General features: G+C 32.0%; 1 long non-coding RNA gene across 1 annotated transcript; it reads left to right on the forward strand.

Annotated features, from left to right (window-relative positions):
• The first annotated feature begins 15,518 nt into the window (after positions 1-15,518).
• Positions 15,519-19,285, forward strand: LOC149476293 (uncharacterized). The gene is made up of 2 exons (XR_016317848.1): positions 15,519-15,619; positions 18,773-19,285. It is a non-coding gene; the product is annotated as an uncharacterized LOC149476293 (long non-coding RNA).
• The last annotated feature ends 176 nt before the right edge of the window (positions 19,286-19,461 follow it).

Genomic DNA, 19,461 nt, shown 5'->3' on the forward strand with positions numbered 1-19,461 from the left:
ACGACTCGACTGAGTGGTCGAGTCGAAATCGTAAAGCAGCGGTTAGACTGGTCACTAAATTAATATTGTAAGGATATATTTGTATGTATGTTTGTAATGTTTTCATACAAAACTACTGTACCGATTTTGAAATTTATTTCGCTAGCGGAAAGCTACATTTTTCTTAAGTTACATAGGCATGTTATTTCGTTTTTATCCCGGGTAAGCGGGAGTGGAGCCGGGACGAGCTGCTAGTGTAAAATAAATTTCTATATAGTATAAAACAAAGTCTGTCTGTCCGTCACTGCTTGCTTAAATATTAAAAACTAAATTTCCGCCCGCGGCTTCGCCCGCGTTTTCAATGAAAAACTCGTTCCCGTGGGATTTCCGGGATAAAACCTATCCTATGTGTTAATCCAAGTTACCCTCTATATGTGTGCTAAATTTCATTGTAATCGGTTCAGTAGCATTTGCGTGAAAGAGTAACACACGCACACACACATCCTCACAAACTTTCGCATTTATAATGTATACATATAATGTATAGTAGGACTAAGCAACGGATTTTGATGCTTTTTTAATAGTAGAGTGATTCTGGAGGAAGGTTTTATTATATAAATTATTAGATATAGCGGTCGAAGCCGTGGGCGGAAAGCGAGTTTAACAATATAATACTAACTCCAGTTATTTTCTTATTTCCATGCGTAATTGGAATAAAAATAAAAATGTTTAATTTACGAGTTGTCATATAAGCATGTTTTGTACTTTTTTAAGACAATGCACAAACCGGTCATTATTTAATTAATCGAATGTTTATACTTTATATTAACACACATTACACATACCTAGTTAAATAAGTGGAGTTAGTGTGAATTATTTATTTAAATTGCATCAAACTACATACAAAATGAAAACTGTGTACGACAGAAGATCTATTTTAATGGTGCATTTACACATTCATGCGAATAGCGAGGTGAATAACGAACACGCGTATGAACAATGCCACTATTTGCCTTGACATTCGCGTATTCGTATGAAGTTCGATTATTTTTCTGAGTTCGGACGTAGTCAAAGGTCAGACGAATGTGCGAAAGTGGTTCACGATGACCAAATTGTATTGTATTAGAAGAAGAATAGTAAAGAAAGGTAGGTAGTTCTTATATATTTTTATCACATCCTTCAGTACTATTTTAACTTATTTATTTTCTGTGGTCTAGCAGAGATCGGTATAAGTCATAACCCTTTATTAAGTTTGTAAGAAATGATATTGTAAAAGTTAATAATTAATAATGTGATTTATTTAGTGATTGTCAAAATACCCACAAATATAAAAATTTCAATATACAATAAACAACATTGCGAAAAAAGAGAAATATAAAACAATAAAAAATTAAAAATGTATCATTGTGAACAACGCTTTATTCATCAGAAGCTCATTGCAAGAGAACCTGTGAAGGCTGTATTGGTTTTTCTACAAATTAAAACGTCGTAACTACCATATTTATTCATGGAAAATTCAACTATATTTGATAAGAATTAAGGTATATTTTTGTTTAACACAAATAACATTACCTTATCCTCAAAGTAAGTAAAGACAAATTTTAACTTTTCAACCAAATCTGTCTATTTTTAGCCGATTCGTCGATAGCGCAGAGGTCGCAGGTTCGATTCCCGTGGACAATTGTTTCGTTACTGTGTCGTGACGTCATAGCCCAAGTATGGGGATAGCCGCGCAACATGCTGTCGAACAAAAAATCGGTCAAGTGCGTGTCGGCCCACGCACACAGAAACCTACGTACCACGTAGTAAAAGTGTTAAGAAATAATTATTATTCTGTATATATCTATACTTTTCTATACTAATATTATAAAGCTGAAGTGTTTGTTTGTTTGTTTGAACGCGCTAATCTCGGCAACTACTGGTCCGATTTGAAAAATTATTTCGGTGTTAGATAGCCAATTTATCCAGGAAGGCTATAGGCTTTATATCATCACGCTAGGACCAACAGGAGCGGAGTACGCGGGTAAAACCGCGAAACGCAGCTAGTATATTATAAAAACATTTTAATTTTTAACGAATAAGGTAGGTCCTACATTTCATCGTGTAAGCGCTAGCTATTCAATAAAATAGCGAATTCAACCAGATGACTGCATATATTATACAAATCATTCTATGAGATTTTTCGTTACTTGTCCATTTCTCTACAATATCATAAAACTAGCGGTCCGCCCCGGCTTCGCCCGTGGTACATATTTCGCAATAAAAGGTAGCCTATTTCTCAGGGTCTAAAGATTATCTGTGACAAATTTCATCAAAATCGGTCCAGTAGTTTATGCGTGAAAACCATACATACATACATACAAACCTTTCCTCTTTATAATATTAGTATCTAGATAAAGTGGTGAAGCAAAAATCTATGATAATAATAGCATTTCTAAATAGGTAAAAAGCGTACCGCTATTATTAAGTATTTTGTGGTATTACTTTATTTTTATTAATTTACAGTACATGAAGACTCATTGTACATAGAGATAGAAATCATATTTGAATAATATGAATATATAATAATATAACGGCATACGTTATAATTCAATATTTTTAAAACAATATTAATTGTTTAAAAACGAAAAGAGAAAACTAGCACACACGATTAAATTAACATGCATCATGTACCTATATAATTAAATGAATATTTTCACTTATACCTACAAATACATCCAGATAAAAAAAGAAACACAAAAAGATTGAAGATTCACGCATATTCACCATAGGTATGGGGTTTAAACTTTAAAGGTACAGTCTTAGTTGTCTACTGAATATAAAAATATTATTCATTCTAAGTAATTTATTATAAATCATACAATATTAATATTTTGAAAATACAAGTTGGCAACCCTAGCATGTCGGAACAATATTAACAATAACAAGTCCACACAATGTATTCGATATTCTATTCTTGAGTTATCACTTTGATAGCGCCGTGAAAGTAAATAGGGTTGTCTATTTCAAGTTTAATCATTTTTTTTTATTTTAGTAATAATTTCCTATTTCAATAAATTTCTAATTGAGACACTTACGATAAATGTACCTTGTTAAAATGGTAGTAGTTAATAAAAATAAACGGTTGATTCGTTTATATTGATAAGAACTTATTTTATTTTATTTTTAAGTCCTTGCATTCAAATTATTCAGTTATTGTTAATTAATAAGGATACATCTAGTTTTTATATAGATTATCCTTATTATAAAGAATGAAAATTTAAAAAAAATAGTGTTTTGTGTGTACTTTCTAATGTTAACGAAAGTTGTTTTTTTAATATATATTTTTTTTTTTATTAAAAAATATTAAAAAATTTCGTTTTTGGTAATTTGGTAAAGATTTTTTTCTAGTTATCGATAGTAATTACTTATATTATATCAGTATTTGTTTCACTCCTACAGCTTTTACGTTTGCCTCGTGCAGTCAAAGTAAAACAAGATTTATTTCAAAAACTAGCTAGTAACAGCCCTATACACATCTATCAGAAATAGATAGAAGGATTTATTTATTTTTGAGCTCCAAACGACGCTTTCCGATACGGTAACAACGGGAAATTTGTTGAGCTTTGTTTTCAATTTTATATTACATACTACGTATTGTTTGCTCCTTTGGTATTTTTCCCTTAATCGAATTTTATAGAAGGTTCTGGAATAAGGAGCGTGGAATTTGGCGTATTGGGTTAAGGATTATAATTTACTAGCTGCGCTTCGCGGTTTCACCCGCGTGGCTCCACTCCTGTTGGTCGTGATGATATATAACCTTCCTCGATAAATGGGCTATCTAACATCGAAATAATTTTCCAAATCGGATCAATAGTTCCCGAGATTAGCGCGTTCAAACAAACAAACAAACAAACTCTTCAGCTTTATAATATTAAGTATACTTAGATATAAGTACTACGTGTTGTTTGTACCTTTGATATTTTCCGTTGATATAATTTTCCAGAAGGCTTTGCAAATGGCATAATATCTCGATGATGGCATATTAATTTATTAAAAATCTTTTGAATGTTAAATGTAATATAGGTGTCCGTCGCGGTCGCGTGTAAAATAAATATGTAGTAGGTATTGGCATTTGGCACTCCGTAATATTGGTTCTTTGTATTATAATTTTAATCAATATCATAATATCATTTTCAGTGCTTTTATACTCTCGTTAAATAATAAAGAAACTCAAATGACATCCGCGCATCATTTCTTAGTATAAATCTTTTTAATTTTCGTCCTACAACCTGTTTCGGTCATTGAACCTTGCCAAAATGCAGACCCATAACTCAATTCGGCTTTTTGGACGTTTAGTTTAAAATAATCATAGGTTATTTATCATTGTTTGGCGGTCGCTTTGATTTTGAAGGCAAAAGTAGAATTAAATTATCTAAATCTATATTAAAAAGTGCGAATATATTTATGAGTTTATATCTCTTTTATAGAAAGAAGTGCCGAAACCATATGGCACTATTTTTCAAAATTATTTCGCCCGTGTGTTCAAAACTCAACCAACATAGTTCCCATTCCTGTGGGATTATTCTGGGTCTTCAGCTATCTACATACCAAATTTCATTGTAATCGGTTCAGTAGTATTTACGTGAAAGAGTACGTATATTTAATTTTAATACTATAGATACTGATACACATTATATCTGCAAGTAAATAAAATCTAAATTTATCATCATCATCATCATCAATACATATAATAAAATTCTAGAAAAGTGGTGTCTGTACAATGAAAATATGTAAAAAAAAATTAGCAGGGGTTATTACTAAATCGATCCCAAACCCAAAACTGTTGTTAAAAAAATTTTTGTCTGTTTGTCTGTATGTTTGAACACGCTAATCTCAGAAACGGCTTATCCGATTTAGATGCGGTTTTCACTAATATATTGTGGTAAGCTTCATTTAACATTTAGTGATTATTTCATGTCAATCGGTTCATAAATAAAAAAGTTATGACCATTTAAGTAATCACAGCGAACATTTGCTAAGGCATTCTATATAGTCCAGGAGGAATCGGCGCATGAGTACCGAAAACTATTCCACCTCAATTTTTTTACGTGATCCTCTTCAAATTGCCCTACTGATGATATAAATGCATGTTGCCATGGGGCAACCCGGTGCCATATTGTTTAAACCGAAATTGTTTAAACAATTGCAAGGAATTGTTATTTTTCAACCGGACAAATTTTTTTTATATTTTTTATCGAAATACCAATAAAAAAGGTCCAATTACTTTTCACGATAAAGTTAATATTTTCAAAGATATGAATTTTTTAAGGTTTGAAAAATCTCAAATTTGGGTACTTTCGACCCATGAAAAATATATTTAAAAAAAAAATAATATATAAGTAATATTTTTTTTTCAATTCTCTATACAATAGTTAATAATATTGTTAATAGAGATTTAAGAAAATTTCATTGTTTATATCTGTTTTTTAATTGTTAACTTCGCGCGCTCACAAATAATATAAGTTGCATACTTCTATGTGGTTGTGATTCAGAAGACTGTAAGAATATAATATATAAAAATAATATTGATAATAAATAAATACTTATTTTTAAATCTTGTTTTATTATTTCATACTTCTCCATCTATAACTTTCGTTTGAAGAAGTTATTCAATGTAATTAATAAGGTAAAAGACCTAGTTATTGACACTTTAAATTTTATTTTAGTTAAAAAAAAAACAAATCAATTCTAATAAATTAATAAATATAATTTTTGAATTAAAAATTTTAAGATCTTTGGTTTTTTGAGAACATTTCATTCTTTTAATTAAAATCAAATTGCGAGTGTCAAACAACTAGGCCAGTGTCAATAACTGGGTCTTTTACCTTACTTGCTGTTTCAATAACAAAAAAGTAATATAAACTGACAAAAAAGTAATTTTAATTACATGTTTCAATTTATGCTTAAATAACTTTAAAAAAATTGATTTCAGAAAAAAATATATAAGAAACAAATTGTAGACAATTTAATTATTAATAAGATTGCTCTCTTTAGAAATCTTGATAAAGTTGATAGTTTTTAAGATAAATGATAAATAATGATTCAAGACACAGAGAGGCCGATGCAGCGCATGAGTAAGAGAGAGACGGCGATACTTAAAGGTAAGCGGCGCGTACTTGTGAGCGCGCGAAGTTAACAATTAAAAAACAGATATAAACAATGAAATTTTCTTAAATCTCTATTAACAATATTATTAACTATTGTATAGAGAATTGAAAAAAAAATATTACTTATATATTATTTTTTTTTTAAATATATTTTTCATGGGTCGAAAGTACCCAAATTTGAGATTTTTCAAACCTTAAAAAATTCATATCTTTGAAAATATTAACTTTATCGTGAAAAGTAATTGGACCTTTTTTATTGGTATTTCGATAAAAAATATAAAAAAAATTTGTCCGGTTGAAAAATAACAATTCCTTGCAATTGTTTAAACAATTTCGGTTTAAACAATATGGCACCGGGTTGCCCCATGGCAACATGCATTTATATCATCAGTAGGGCAATTTGAAGAGGATCACGTAAAAAAATTGAGGTGGAATAGTTTTCGGTACTCATGCGCCGATTCCTCCTGGACTAATACATGAATTACTTTATTACGTAAATTATACGCTAAAGTTATTCCTTGACATGTCCAGATGATCATATCGAAAGTCCCCAAGCGTGGGGGGGGGAGGTGGTTATGCTGAGGGGGTAGTAGGGGAGGTCAAAGGACCTTTATTTAGATTTTTGCTCATAAGTCTAAAACCTGCACAAATATGTAGCATTATGGTTACTTCTAGGTAAATTTTCTATATAAAAGGTCTTTGAAATTATGTCGTAGGTATTATTTTTAACCCCCGACGCAAAAAGAGGGGTGTTATGTCCGCTATGTGTGTATTGCGTGTCTGTCTGTGCCACCGTAGCTCGCTAACGGGTAATACCAATTAGATGAGTTTTTTTGTTACATTAGTTGTTTATTATATTATATAGGGGTAAGTGGGAATGAAAAAAACGAATGTTAGTTGTTAATGTAGGTTGTTAATGTAGGTTATGAGGTTATACCCAAGTGATATATCAAATGAAAATAGACGACATGTCAGAAACAATTAGTCAAATTTTATCAAAATCGGTTCATCCATTTATTTGATATAGGGGTAAAAGTGGGAATAAATAAATGAATTTTATCAAATATACTCAAGTGACGTATCTAATGAAAGACATGACGTGTAAAGTACAATAAGACATATTTTATCAAAATTGGTTCATCCATTTATTGGATAAAAGTGGCAATAAAAGTTGTCAAATATACCTAAGTGGCATATCAAATGAAAGGGCAAGACCTGACGTGAGAAGTATAATGAGGCATAGGTATTTAATCAAAATCGGTTCATCCATTTATTATACATATAGAGGGGTAAAAGTGGGAATGAAAAAAACGAATGTTGTCTGTTATACACAAGTGATATATCAAATGAAAAAAGATGACCTGTCAGAAACAATTAAGTAGTCCAATGTTATCAAAATCGGTTCATCCATTTATTTGATATAGGGGTAAAAGTGGGAATAAATAAATTTTATCAAATATACTCAAGTGACTTATCTAATGAAAGACATGACGTGTAAAGTACAATAAGACATATTTTATCAAAATTGGTTCATCCATTTATTGGATATAGGTATAAAAGTGGGAATAAAAGTTGTCAAATAATATACCCAAGTGGCATATCAAATGAAAGGGCTAGACCTGACGTGAGAAGTATGATGAGGCATATTTAATCAAAATCGGTTCATCCATTTATTGATTTATAGCGGTAAAAGTGGGAATGAATTATCGAATGTGGTCAAATAATATAATCAAGCGGCATATCAAATGACGTGTGAATTACAATTAGTCATGTTTTATCAAAATTGTTAATCTGTTCATTACATATAGGGCACCTTAGGGGTGATAGTGGGGATAAATAATCCAAATGGAGTACCAAACGAAAGGACATGTACATAATATATAGGTATGATTAGAGTGCCATTAGACAATAGACATGGTTTAGATCAAAATCGGTTCTGCCATTTACTAGGGGTGAAAGGGAAAAGTTGAACGTCTGTGAAAGTAGAAGGAATATGGGAGCGGGAGAATAACCACATCCTGGAAATTTTGAACTCTTCTGTACCTAAGTTTTATACCTAGCTCAGTTTAGTAATAAATTTTACTAACAGTTCTTTTGTGTTATTATTTATTTTATTTCTTAACTTTATAATAATGTGTAAGTACTTATAATTTAGTTGTATATGATAGTACGTGTTTCAAGACGTGTTTACTCAATAATTGTGTGTTAAGTAGTAACTACTATGCAGTCACTATTCCACGCGGACGAAGTCGCGGGCACAGCTAGTCTATAATAAAATAAATAAAAGCAATACTATTCCACGATTGAAAGTGTACGCTTTAACAAAATATCTAGTTCCAATATTGTATTCGGAGATAAAATATCGGTTATGATTTGAAGGAAATGTAATATATCCTTCCTTGAGGCTTCAATGAAACGTCTTCAACATTTATATCTCCTACCACAAATAAAATATGATATCCGTTTCACAAACTTTGCTAACACATTTTGTCAGGCGTTTCAAATTTCTTCAAATGAGTTTTCTAGACGCTCTTCTAATATCTTCCACTTTGCGCTAGTCTTTAAGGCGTAATAAAGATGAAACTATACGTATTTAAATAGTTCTTATGTTGGGAAAGACATTTCCAACTTGATAAAAGCGTGTCTCCCGTTTATTTTAGATCTAATATTGTTTTACGTAAATCAGACTCTATTTTGAAGGCAACACGGTCGTGTTTCGAATGCAGTGTCCTGATTAGCTTGGTTTAGATATCATAGGTCAAGTACGATAGTGACGTAAACGGGAAACAGGATGTCTAGTGATGGCGAAATTCGTTTATCGATTGTCGATAAATAAATACTTATAATATACCACTACACCCAAATACATAACTAATAAAGAACTATTAATTAAGACTAAGTATCAAAATTAATCTTATTTTAAAATTCGGCAATTATCTATCTCTTTAATTTAAACCAATGTCAAACATTCTGTAAATTGGTAAACATGGTGAAATAAATATGTCAATATTATAACATTTGTATGTATTTACGGTATATAATTTAAAGAAAAGATTCAAGAAAATGTCATACGAAACACGATCGGCACTAAATACAAAATAGTTTTCGTTTTAACTACAATCTAGGTAAGTATTTGCCTAATGCCTTGTTATATTTTATTACTTATACAATAATTTAAAAGTATGTCACGAATATTTTATTCAGGATTGCCATGAAAACAGTAATAAACTGAACTTGAAACTTGAATTTTTTTACTTCTAGAATCTAGATCAAGGTCAATTGTAGCATACACGACATTTTCTAACTTTTAAGTACTTCAAGTTTGAACATAGGCTCTTAGTTGAAATTATTTCGCTCTCTTTTCACGCTCACTCCATCCATTATTTAAGGGAATGTTAAATCCTTGAAATTACGTTGACAGATAATATAATATAGAGAGAGCGAGTATAGACATAATGTGTAAGAGAGAAAACATGTTAAGCTCCATCACTTTTGATTCCTTTCTTTATAAAGTGAATGTCGCGTGAGCGTAGAAGCGAGGATTATTCATACCACCACTGCTCACATAATACAATCACAGAATTTAAAATAAAGAATTGTCGATAGTTTATTTTATCGATAAAACACATCACTATAGTATCAAGAGCGCATCTGCAATGTTGCAATGGGTCGATTCAGCTCGCCCGGCTACCTTCATATAGGTTACAGGTCAAACTAGATCTGGAAATTTCTAGATTTCTTTGTATAGTTTCGGGAAAATGTAATATTCTCAATATACTTCAGTACTTCATACAATCGTTCTATTATTATAATGTTTTTATTGAAATGTAAAGCTTTTCTGCAACACGAATAAAATATTAAATACTTAAATAAATAAATAAATCATTTATTGCATAAAAACATGGTAGATACATACAAAGATATTAAGATCAAAATTATAGAACATTCATGCTTTTACTATAACTACATGTACATAGCATACAATAATTATTATTAATTCACAAAATGAACGTAGAATGATTAGTTAGAATCTTGTTAGAATAATTTTAATATGAGTCAAATATTGTACCTAGCATAAAACAAAGTCGCTTTCTCTGTCCCTATATCCCTAATCCCTATGTATGCTTAAAAGTTAAAACTTTAATACTGCGCAACAGATTGTAATGTTTTAGTAGATAGAGTGATGACAAGGAAGGTTTAAGTACATAATTATTTAAATGTAAAACTTTATTTGAAACTAGCTAGTAGCTGTGCTCCGCGGTTTCACCCGCATTGCTCCGCTCCTGTTGGTCTTAGCATGATGATAATATATTATAGACTATAGCCTTCCTCGATAAATGGGCTATCTAACACCGAAAGAATTTTTCAAATCGGACCAGTAGTTCCTGAGATTAGCGCGTTCAAACAAACAAACTCTTCAGCTTTATAATATAAGTATAGGTAGGTGCTGAAAACGTAATAGACAGACAGACTTTTATTTATATATCAGTATAGATTGTGAATCACTGTATACTCTGATTTCTTATTCAATTATTACGAAGTATCTAATTTTATTTAACAAAGGAAATCCCCACGATCTGCCTTGACTCTGTCATCTACAAGGTGACTTTTGTTCTAAGTTATATTTAAGTAGGGTATTCCCCATTTTGCAGTATATCGATTCATAATATACATAAGTAATATCTATGTACTAGCTGAGCCCCGCGGTTTCACCCGCGTGGATCCGCTTCTGTTGGTCTTAGCGTGATGATAATATCTAACACCGAAAGAATTTTTCAATTCGGACCAGTAGTTCCTGAGATTAGCGCGTTCAAACAAACAAACTCTTCAGCTTATTTTTCTACTAACCACGTCATATAATATTGAAATTCTCACATACATTCATACATAATATCGCACGCTGAGAACGAAAGTGACCTAATACGAAATTCGTGTTTTTGGGAATCATCAAAAAAGTGTTCGTAATTTACAGAACTATTTACAAATCATGTCATAATTTGTTCGCATGCAAAGTTATATAAGATATTAAAGTCTGATATCATTTTAGAGGATATTGTCCACCCATACAATCCATAAAAAATAAATTAAATTAAATTTAAATATTTTTTATCTTTTTTTAAAAATTACCATTAGATATTGCGTCACTTTAGTACTGAAAGCTTGTAAATCATCTTTGACTAGTTTGGGAATGAGTCACTTTAGTATTTTTGTTCTATGCATGCATTTGGACGTAACCTGAATTATGTCAACTTAGTATTAAAATATTAATGGGAAGTAGTCTAATGAAACCAAATGTTAACTAAGAATTTATATTTATTGTTTGTTTCCAGACTCATTTTTACTATTTACTTAATACCTATGGGCAATCAACTCTAATATTGGTATTATTAATCAACAAAAAATTATACTTCAGTATAATTAATTAAAAAAAGTAATAAAAAAGTGCAGTTTTAGTTAGGAACTAGCGGTCCGCCCCGGCTCCGCCCGTGGTACATATTTCGCAATAAAAGGTAGTCTATGTTCTTTTTCAATGTATAAAGATTATCTGTGCCAAATTTCATCAAAATCGGTTCAGTAGTTTATGCGTGAAAACCATACATACATACAAACCTTTCCTCTTTATAATATTACTAGCTTACCGCCCGCGGCTTCGCCTACTTTTTTTCAAACCTAATAAATTATACACTTAAACCTTCCTATTTAATCACTCTATGAATTAAAAAAAACCGCATCAAAATCCGTTCCGTAGTTTTAAAGATTTATTTCGCACCTCTTAAAGTGAAAGTTTATTAAAAATTTTGGCTCAGAGCAGATAGATAAATAGCGAACAAAACGCAAGTAAGATCCTGGAAAGTACTAAGTAAAATTCTACTAACAGCTGCGAGTGAAAATCTAGGTAATGAGATACGATGCAGAAACAAGTGGCCGAATGCCAAAAGGTTACTAACGAAAAGAATGAAGCATACCTATCGTTACAGCAGACCTACACTTGCAGACGAGAGAGAGCATAAAGCGCGACGAAGGAAAAAAAATAACTACACAAGAGAAAGAAGAAGAAATGTGTTGATGTCAACTAACTTGGAGAGATTGCTAAAAGTTTCTCAACGAAGGACTCGAGAAACTTTTACAGCCAAACTAATAGAGGTAGGAAAGATTTCAAACCTAGAACCTCAGCTTGTAAAAGTAAGGTGGTGAGCTACTAAATAGTAAGAACGATATTATTAAAAGATGGAATTAGTACTTCCAAGAACTGCTAAATAGCACAGAAACTGCTGAAACACCTTCTGCCATACAAAATTATACTAACATCCCAGATATCTCGCTGCCTACAAATAGACGAAGTTAGATTGGCCATTAGGAAACTCAAAAATCATAAGCCACCAGGAACTGATTACATCTCTGTGGAATTGCTTAAATATGCTGAAACTAGCTTTAAGGAGAAATTTTATAAGCTGATAGTCCAGGTGTGGAAGTCTGAAACGACGCCCTGTTAACTTTTCTTTATTCTTTCTAAAAGCACATTGCCTTACACATTGCATAGGTACATGAACCACAGACTAAGTACAGGGTTGCCACAACAATGACATAAGAAAAATTATAGTTAAGTTTTTCTAATATAATCTAATACGCCCGATGAGTGGAACATCGCAGTAACATAGGGTATATATTACAGCGGTGTGTACAGCACAAGAAAGGTGACATATTTGATTGCCAGAATTATCACGGTATATCTCTTTTAAGCACGGCATATAAAATCTTCGCCTATGTCCTTTTCAATAGAATATCTCCATACACAGAAGACAAACTAGGCGACTACCAGTACGCTTGGGGCCCTAACCGTTCGACTACTGATCAGATTTTGAAACACTTGAGTTCAATGTCATAACACACCATATTATTTTCGTGAATTTTAAGGCTGCATACGACAATGTTCACCGAAATTTCCTGTTGTCCAAGCGTTGACTGAGATCGGCATTCCACCACAATTGGTGTCACTTACAGCAATGACGTTAAAAAAATAAAAAAGCGTCGTTCGGATCCATTCAGTATCTTGCAACCTTTTAGGGCAATGGAAGGCCTTAGGCAGGGTGATGCGCTCTTCAGCCTTCTGATTAACATAGCCTTAGAAAAATGCATCCGAGATTCCAGAAATTGAGACATCGGGCACTTTATTTTTCGAATAGATACAAATACTGAGATACGCGGATGATATAGACCTGGATCGGGAGGACGCTACCAGCAGTGATCCTCTACTGCTGTTAACGCATATCTTGCTATAGACAAAACTGCCCAAAAGCTCGGTCTACAAGTCAAGTTCGTGGCTGTACGTGACTTTGTGTACCTGGCATAATTAATAACAAACCAGAACGAAATATCTGCAGAAATATGTAAACGAATTATGGCTGATTCGGCCTTCTAAGATATTTTTGATCGAAACTGCTATCCCGAAACATAAAGGTACTGCTATAAAAGACCCTACTAAGACCAGTACTAACATACGGGTCCGAAAGTTGGGTCCTGAGCAAAAAAATGAGGATTGCCTGCGGTGTTCGAGCGAAAAATCCTTAGACGGATTTTCGGTGCTGTGCTGGAAAATAGACATTGGAGAACGCGGTATAACCATGAACTTTATGAAAATATGTACGAGGAGCCGAATGTCTTATAGACCATAAAACTAGGCCGTTTACGCTGGGCCGGATACGAGGCACGTATGGACGACAAGAAGGCACCTCTGCGTCTTCTCTATGGAAAACCAGATGGGCCGAAGCTCCGATGGTTGGATGGCATCTAATGATTGCTGTGAAAATCTGGAGAACTCAGACAAAGGACCGAGAGATCTGGAAGAAAATACTGGACCAGACCAAGGCCCACTAGCAGCTGTAGAGCCTCAGATGATGATGATCACTCAGCGAGGAAACTCTTGTATTTCATGATAACTTTTTGGGTATGAATTTTTCGTTTTCTTTTTCATTTTCTTGAACCATTTGTAATATAAAATCATCTTTAATCTCTTCATATAATGACCTAAACTTAAATATTTAAACAAATTATTATTGAAACAACGACATAAACTTTAATACGCCATAAAATTAACTTATCAAAATATTATTAAAACGGCCTATTTATACATAATACACTTAAACAAAGAAAGCATTTAATAAAGTACAGGCATAACGAGAAATATGTCGTTACCTTTAGAATAGTTGATAATACAAAAATGACTTAATATGATTTAAGTCACAATTCAAAAACTGCATTTTAGTACAAAAGTGACCTAATACGAATAACGGTCTTGTTAGGATTAGAACATTGACAAAATATTTACTTACCTTTCGGTAAATAAACGCCGCAATCAGGATTAAATCACTTTAAAACTAAGAAATGTAATCACCGTGCCGACATAATACTAAAACGGTCACTATTTTAGCGGAGGGACGTTTAAAATACGCAAATTATAAAGAGACGCAACATACGTGTTTTTCGGTTTCTAGGTGACATAGGATAGTTTTTGATTTATTAGATGATAGAATACCTTATTCTGAGTCATTTTATGAGTATAACTCATTTTTGCAAAATTTTGAGTTAGGTCACTTTCGTTCTCAGCGTGCGATATTATATCAATAAAAATTAAATTTAAAATATACTATCGTTGATCAGCAAATAACGAAGTTTTCTTTAAGGGCCGATTTTTCAATGCTTGGATAAAAGTTATCCGTCCAATAAAGTATTACACGATAATATTAAAATGTCACGTAAACTGTCAAATACGGGCAATTAGATTACGTTTTTAAAATGGTAGTTTTATATATTATTCGACGAATAAGTTTTATCCAAGCATTAAAAAATCGGCCCTAAGTGAAATAATTTTAGTTCAGTAGTTACAAATAGTGTTGGAGTGGACGCTAAAGTAACGTTAGTTACTATTAAGTATTCTGTGGCTAAAGTATAATGTTGGCAAGTTTATTTAAAACAAGCTGCGCCCCGCGGTTTTTCCCGCGTGGCTCGGCTCCTGTTGGTCTTAGCGTGATAATACATAGGCACATAGCCTTCCTTGATAAATAGGCACCTTAGGCAAATCTTACACCTTGAACACAAAAAATTCTAATGATTACTCATTAAAATTTGTTTGCATGATATTTCATAGGAAACAAAAAACAATCAACATTAAAACGCAAATCATTTTCTGGTTCTATGTCCTTTTATTATCACTCTAATGCTAAAAACTATATTGGATTCAAAAGGTACTAAGTGCTCATTTCAATTTTTGATCTATTTTGAACTCTATTTCATAGAAATAATAAAGTTTTATGTAATTGTTTGAACGATAAATTTAGAAGTTTGTATATAAATGTAACATCGACTTTTTCAGTCATAATTACACCAAGAGTCTTTGTTTCATTCAGTTTTTAAGCTTTTTTTAAATATAAGAAGTAAAAATGAAAGGGATTAGTGTGTGTGTTTTATTACTAGTTTTAATTGCTCTTATTCAAGTAAGTAACATTTTTTTTATTAAATTTTATAATGAACTAACGCTGTGTCAATTTTTGAATCCACAATGCGAAATTTGTAATCATAACGCGTTGTGAACTATTTTTAACACGCTTATAATATTAGCTTCACCTGTATGTTTGTACACTCATCAAAGACTGGTGACAATATAATAATTTCAGTTTTTCAGTTTTTTAAACTACATATAGACTATTTATTTGTTCAATGAGTATTTTCGGTTTTGAGCGTAACACAACTTCTTTAACATAAAGACAAATTTCTCAATAAGTCAAAAAAATGCACAATAAATATTGCGCATTCAAACTGAAACTCAAATTATGTAGAGTCACAATAATGCTTTTTATTTTTTCATTATAACATTGGTTGGAAGAAATTCCTATACGCAATAAACCTGATTTGTGCCATAGTTATTTAATTTTTTTTCGTTAGGTCTATTGATACAATAGTGTGTATTTTATTTCTTTTATTATTTCTTGCAAAAGGTTTTGCGTAGGTGTCCTATTTGAAGTTAGCTCGTAAAGTTAAATGGGCTGTGAAATTTATTCAAGATATTTCTAGATATAGAAAGCTTTTCTTCTACAAATAATTTATAGAAATGTAAACGATGAATTTGAATATTATTTGTGTAAACTATTTTTCGTGTAAGTCTCGATTTATATGATACTAGCTTTCCGCCCGCGGCTTCGATCGCGTTTCAAAGAAAAGCCCGCATAGTCCCCGTCCCCGTGAGACTTTCGTGTTAAAAATCATAAGTGTTGATCCAAGTTACCCTCTATGTGTGTGCTAAATTTCATGAAAATCGATTAAACATTTTTTGCGTAACAAACAAACAAATAAGCAATCATACAAACCATTTATATAATATCAGTAGGATTATTAATAAAATTGGATAATCATTAAAATCTTATTACTTTATTAACACGCAGTTTTACTAGTAAAGTATGCGTTTACAAAATCCATGTTAAATTCATGCCAAATAAATAACGTAGTTTCATTATCTAGTATTTCAACATCCTGAAATTCAATAATAAAAAAAAATCGGTTCCATAATACTCGGGTACCACCAGAAGGACGGTACCCGGACCTTTGGAAGGCTTGCGTGAAGACACGGATCCAACACGCAGAGGGCCCTTTCGAGAATTTTACTGTGTTGTGGGACACCAGCCGCAGCCTGCCCATGACTGCACTATAGAGATACAGTCCTAGGCAGTCCGCGGCCGATGTAGGACTATTGTGAGAAATGGAAGCAAAATAAACCGGGCTATGGAATGGGATGCTACATGGACTGGCATTGGGGACTATGGAAACTATGGCACCTGCCTTTCTACTTAAGGGAAGTAAAAATTTGTTGGCAGATGGTGACTCGCCCTCTCACTGTATGGGCCCCCGAAATAAGTCGCTGCAATAGTGCGACAAGGGGGCAACATCAATAATAATATTACTATTTTCTAGGTAACTTAATAAAAATATTGTATAGCAGATAATGTTCATAGTCAAAATACCTCAATCGAGAGATTTTAACTATGTAGTTTAATTAAAGTTTCAAAATTGGTAAATTCAATAACAATTTCGATTCAAAGGCCATTTATAATAGCCCCGGGTGTATACAGCCCCCCTAGTCAAGTGGCTTTCTGTTAGCGTAGCGTTCAATAGAATAGACTACGAATGTATGAGATTGACGTAGGCTGTAGATAAACGTATCTACAGGTTACGTCAATCTCATACATTCGTAGTCTATTCTATTGAACGCTACGCTAACAGAAAGCCACTTGACTAGGGGGGCAGGACCGGCTTCACTACATAGTATAAAACAAAGTCGCTTTCCCTGTCCCTATACCTATGCCAATGTCCCTATGTATGCTTAAATCTTTAAAACTACACAACGAATTTTGGTACAGTTTTGTTTACTAGATAGAGCGGTTCAAGAGGCAGGTTGTAGTATATTATTAATTTATTAGGTTTTAGACAAAGCGGGCGAAGCCGCGTCGGAAAGCTAGTTAAAAATAAATATAAAAGCAATTCGTTAAAATTGAATTTGTACACATTTTTCATTTCTATACATATAAATGTTATGAAAGTATGTATCAAAGGATGCCAAATGATAAATTAAATCCAAAATGGGTAGCTAGAGCATGTATAATAATATACTAGCTTTCCGCCCGCGGCTTCGCAAGCGTTTTCAAAGAAAAACTCGCATAGTTCCCGTTCCCGTGGGATTTCCGGGATAAAACCTATCCTATGTGTTAATCCAAGTTACCCTCTATATGTGTGCTTAATTTCATTGTAACCGTAACCGTTCAGTAGTATATAATTCGCGTGAAAGAGTAACAAACACACACATACACATCCTCACAAACTTTTGCATTTATAATATTAGTATGTAACCCATTACCCACCCAGTTTATCAATTAATAACTATATTTTAATAGGATACAATATTTAACAAGATTATAAACATAACTGAAGCAATTAATAAACTAATTTGGGCCAAAACTCACCACTTTGAGCCCTTCGTAATTGAAGTAAGACTTGAGTTGTGAATAAACTAGTTTACGACCATGGTTTCTCTTGTGTGTGTGTTATTGTGATGTATGTAATATAGGTTCTTTATTTATCTATTATATTAGACAATAGTAAAATAGTTTCTGAAATATGTATTTGCAAAATATACGTGTATTTTTTACAATTCATTGATTGTTATTGAAATGGTTTCTCGTATTTAATTTAATTAAAAATGGTGAACCAGATAATACAACAGATAATACAGTTATAGTGTTAGTGTATATAAAATAAAAAATAAATAAAAATAGTCGAGAACTAACAAAACATGAATATTAAATTTGGTTTAATGCTCTAAGATTAAAATACTCTTCATTTTTCGTAATTATTTTAAAATTGCCAAAACAAGACTTACATATTATGGTAATTGTTTTATAGTAATATTAAATCCATATTGTGATCTAATAAAAACGCTACGCAACGCTTTGCGATTTTTCTTTAATTTTAAAAGTCCTAAGAAATAGAGCTTCAAAATTGTACTGATCAATATATAAATAAAAACTATTTTTCAAATTCGGTCAATTTTTCCACACGTTAAAATAGTCAAGCTTATTAACACATAATTTCTCTTCCAGACAACAACAGGACACTGGTATGGCGGCTACGGCTATGGACGCCCCCGCGGTTTCGGTTTTGGTTTGGGTTACGGGGGTTTCTACCGCCCCTTTCCCCCTCCACTACCCTATTTCTACCCCCCACCACCACCCTTTTTGATCGGATAAATTGAAGATCTTTTGAAACGACTGAAGCTGTCTTTGACTGGATTTTTAAACTATTTATGAACATGTACAACAAAAATGATTTTAATGTGGTTAAAAAAGATAGTATCTACCTAATAAGTATGGATCGTATGAAGTTTTACAATATGATTGTCTTCAAAATATTATTATTAGTATAGTATAAAATGAAAGAGTACAATATTTGTTCAATTCCATATTAACTTTGTATGCATTATAGGTCTTGTAACTGATACTTAATATAATCTGAATTTCATAAAATATGTACATATATTCTAATGTTAAAAAGATGTGTATTTTTGTCATTTATATTATTTTGATTCTTGATGTCGATATTTACAAGAGTTAATAAATATTCGAATGCATTGATATGTTTTATTTATTGTGTTTGGGAATGTTTCAATTATATTTTTACTGGGAAACAAATGAGATACTATTATGTAAATAATACATATAATATGTTCAAGAAATGTGTAATTTTTTTCAACTCAATACGTAATATAAAGACTGCATGTCTTTGGTAGAAG

The sequence above is a fragment of the Colias philodice genome, chromosome 28 (assembly GCF_061535455.1).
Source record: "Colias philodice isolate Cphi_HAF_F1 chromosome 28, ilColPhil1 Martin Lab GWU primary, whole genome shotgun sequence".
Taxonomy (NCBI): Eukaryota; Metazoa; Arthropoda; class Insecta; order Lepidoptera; family Pieridae; genus Colias; species Colias philodice.